Below are 4,461 nucleotides of genomic sequence, written 5' to 3'. Positions count from 1 at the left end.
GCCCTGTTGACATTTTGGTATACGACTTGCCAGACTTCTTGTTCTCAGCACGTGTATTTTAAATGGGATCACACCATATTTACAGTCATACATCCTTTTATTACTTCATACAACTAGATCTGTTTTACTGATACTTAAATGCCAGATTTCAAACCTGGCCAAATAGAAGTCGGTCCATTTGCTGGGGCCAGGGGCTCCCCAGCCACCCCGGCCCCTCTGTCGAACCCTCGGCCCTGAGTCTCTTCTGGGCTTTGTTGATGGCTTCACCCTAGCCAGGTCCATCTCCCAATATCTGTCCCCCAGTATCCTTAGTCCACAGCTTTTGCCCCCCAATCCAGGTGCCGTGCGTGTCTGTGTGTATGTTGCACACAGGCTTGGCTGTTCAGGCCGGTTCTGTAAGGCAGGATGTGGGGCTGAGGTATTTTAGGATTGAAAGAGGGTGGAAGTTTATGATTACGTAGGACAATGGAATTTATAAACATGTCCTCTAAATAGTTCCAAGCCATCTACCACTGAAGACTTCTTGAATTATCCCCCCTTTTCCCAGCCTATGTTTTGAAAGCTCTTTGTTTACCAAAGGTCATCATCACATAACCCCCTTTCCTTTTTTTTTTTTTTTTTGAGGCGGAGTCTTGCTCTGTTGCCCGGACTGGAGTGCAGTGGCCAGATCTCAGCTCACTGCAAGCTCCGCCTCCCGGGTTTACGCCATTCTCCTGCCTCAGCCTCCCGAGTAGCTGGGACTACAGGCGCCCACCACCTCGCCGGCCTAGTTTTTGTATTTTTAGTAGAGATGGGGTTTCACCATGTTAGCCAGGATGGTCTCGATCTCCTGACCTCGTGATCCGCCCGTCTCGGCCTCCCAAAGTGCTGGGATTACAGGCTTGAGCCACCGCGCCCGGCCTTTTTTTTTTTTTTTTAAGACAGAGTCTCGCTCTTGTTGCCCAGGCTGGAGTGCAGTGGTATGATCTCAGCTCATTGTAACCTCCACTTCCTGGGTTCAAGCCATTGTCCCGCCTCAACCTCCTGAGTAGCTGGGATTACAGGCGCCCGCCACCACGCCTGGCTAATTTTTTGTGTTTTTAGTAAGATGGGGTTTAATCATGTTGGCCAGGCTGGTCTCGAATTCCTGACCTCAGGTGATCCACCCGCCTCGGCCTCCCAAAGTGCTGGAATTACAGCCATGAGCCCACGCCTGGCCCCCCTTTCCTATTTTTATGAACCACAGAGGTTCATGCTGCCTGTCAGAGCTTGTGGACAGTGTGAGGTCACCAGCTTTCAGCACCCAAAGGACTGTACTGCAGCTGGGGGAAGAGAAACTCCCCACTCCATTGGCCTGGCTAGCCTTACCCTCTGGGCTTTTTGAGATAGTATCTTTTTTATTTTTATTTTTATTTTTTTTTGAGACAGAATCTCACTCTGTCACCCAGGCTGGAGTGTTGGAGTGCAGTGGCACGATCTCGGCTCACTGCAACCTCCACCTCCCGAGTTCAAGCAATTCTCCTGCCTCAGCCTCCCAAGTAGCTGGGCTACTACTACAGGCGTATGCCGCCACACCCGGCTAATTTCTTTTGTATTTTAGTAGAGATGGGGTTTCACCATGTTGCCCAGGCTGGTCTTGAACTCCTGAGTTCAGGCAGTCCACCTGCCTCGGCCTCCCAAAGTGCTAGGATTACAGGCGTGAGCCACCGCGCTGGGCCCTGATGGTATCATTCTTTAGATGCCTGCCTCTGCTCCCTTGGGTGAGTGGGGAGAGGCAGGGGATACCTGGAAGGTAGCAGAGGAAGACAAGGCAGTAACAGCAGGAAGAGGGGACAGCCCAGTGTTTTCTACCAGTGGCCCTGAAGGCTGAGCTCATCTCCGTGCTGTGGCTGCCAATGCCGCCCTTGGGTGACCAGCTCTTACCTACGCTGGCCACAGGTGGTGGCTGCCAGACAGTTTCTCTCAGATCCACACCTCTCCCGACCCTCCACATTCCTCCATCAGCTCAACCCTCTTCCCACCCACCCTGGCTTTTAACATAAGTGAGAAAGTGGCTACCCCACCTCTGCACTTACCACCTGTGTGACCCTGGGCAGTTCGTTTTTGCAGTCTGCATTTTCTTTCTTATGGTTCTTATCCACCCTCTCAGGGTTGCCATGAAGATGAAATGAGATGATGTACAAAGTCTTAGTACAGAGTGTCTTCTCTTTATAATGAATGTGTCATCTCCTGAAAAAGCTAGCTTCATAACATCCCCAGATCAGCCAAGTCCAGATCAGCCCCCTTATTTGAGACAGGAAGAGGAACCGGGGCAACCAGATGATAGAGCTGGACTGAAAACTCCCATCTCCCAGCTGCCTTCCAGGAACTTCCCCACTACACATCCTTGCACGGTCAGTCAACTGTCTTCTTACTGGGAGCACACGGAGCTCGTCCACTGGGGGCCCACAGCTTGCCTCAGTTTCCGGGAGTACTCAGCCGTCTCCCCGTGTTGCCTCTCCTCATCTTCTCCTTCATCCTCCCTCCCCATGTCGCCTCTCCCTCATCCTCTCTCTCCACGTTACCTCTCCTTCATCCTCCCTCCCCATGTCGCCTCTCCCTCATCCTCTCTCTCCACATTACCTCTCCTTCATCCTCCCTCCCCATGTCGCCTCTCCCTCATCCTCTCTCTCCACATTACCTCTCCTTCATCCTCCCTCCCCATGTCGCCTCTCCCTCATCCTCTCTCTCCACATTACCTCTCCTTCATCCTCCCTCCCCATGTCGCCTCTCCCTCATTCTCTCTCTCCACGTTACCTCTCCTTCATCCTCCCTCCCCATGTCGCCTCTCCCTCATCCTCTCTCCCCATGTCACCTCTCCCTCATCCTCTCTCCCCATGTCGCCTCTCCCTCATCCTCTCCCCTCTCCTTCGAGGACTCCCATGAAACCCTGCCTGGGGCTTTCTGTCTTGCCCTCTGTCTCCTAACTCTTGCTCATAGCACTCACCCCATTTCCTGTCCTGTGTGCCTGACAATTCCCCACCTGTGTCCTCCAGGCCCAGTGCTTCTGATGTTTAGCCTACTGCTTAATCTGGCTGTCGAGAGTTTTGTTGTTCCAATTTAATCGCTATATTTTTCATTTTAGCATCCCTGCTTCTTTCAAACCTCCTGTGTTTTCATAAAAGCCTATTTTTACCTCACAGATTCTGTTCTCTGAATCACTTTAAAAACCTGGTTTTTTTTTAATTGTGTCAAAATATACATAATGTAAACTTACCATCTTAACCATTTTTAAGTGTACGATTCAGTGGCACTAAGTACATTCACATTGTTGATTGCAGCCATCACCACCATCCATCTCCAGAACAGTTTCATTTTTGTGTGTGTGACAAGGTGCCCCCAAAAAAGATGCTTACTCTGTTGTCCAGACTCACTGCAGCCTCGACCTCCTGGGTTCAAGCAATCCTCCCACCTTAACCTCCTCAGTAGCTGGGAGCACAGGCATGCACCACCACATCCAGATACTTTTTTTTAAGTTTTTAGTAGAGGCCAAGCACGATGGCTCATGCCTGTAATCCTAGCACTTGGGAGACCAAGGCGACAGGATCACTTGCGGTCAGGAGTTCAAGACCAGCCTGGCCAACAAAGGCAAAACCTCGTCTCTGATAAAAATACAAGAATTGGCTGGGCATGGTGGGGGTCACCTGTAATCCCAGCCACTTGGGAGACTGAGGCAGGAGAATCACTTGCACCCGGGAGGCAGAGGTTGCAGTGAGCCAGGATCATCCCATTATACTCTAGCCTGGGTGACAGAGCAAGACTCTGTCTCAAAAAGGAAAAAAAAATTCTTTTTTTTTAGTAGAGATGGGGTCTCCTTATGTTGTCCAGGCTGGTCTCGAGCTCCTGGGCTAAAGTGACCCACCTGCCTCGGCCTCCCAAAGTGCTGGGATTACAGGTGTTAGCCACAGTACCCAGACTCTGTACCCATGAAACATAAAATCATACAGTATTTATTTTGTCTCTGGCTTGTCTCAGCATGTTTTCAGTGTTTATCCATGCTATAGGATGTGTCAGAATTTCCTTCCCTCTTAAGGCTGAGTAATATTCCATTACATGCATATACCACATTTTGTTTATCCATTCATTCATCCATGAACCTTTGGCTATGGTGAATAATGTTACTATGAACTGTAAAAAAAGGTAATTCAAAATCAAAGCTGTTAAAACTTTAAATTATTGTGAGCCTTGAAGGAAAGTAACTGTGGGACCTGAGTCACTTACAGGGAGCTGTGATCTTTGTTTCCCTAATTATTGATTACTCCTTTTCCCCTTAGCTGCATTGTTTTGTAAAATGTTATAAAAGACTGAAGTTTCCTTTCCTCTTTTCTGTTGAACTTCATTATAGATTAACTTTCCTCTTCCTTCTACTCAAAGACCTCAGGACTGTCACATTGTCCAAGATGTGTTAAGTGTACTATTTTAAATTGAAAAAAAGAAAATAAG

The sequence above is a fragment of the Trachypithecus francoisi genome, unplaced genomic scaffold, assembly GCF_009764315.1.
Source record: "Trachypithecus francoisi isolate TF-2019V2 unplaced genomic scaffold, Tfra_2.0 Lachesis_group20, whole genome shotgun sequence".
Lineage (NCBI taxonomy): Eukaryota > Metazoa > Chordata > Mammalia > Primates > Cercopithecidae > Trachypithecus > Trachypithecus francoisi.
The sequence above is the reverse complement of the archived record's forward strand: the minus strand, read 5'-3'. Positions refer to the sequence as shown.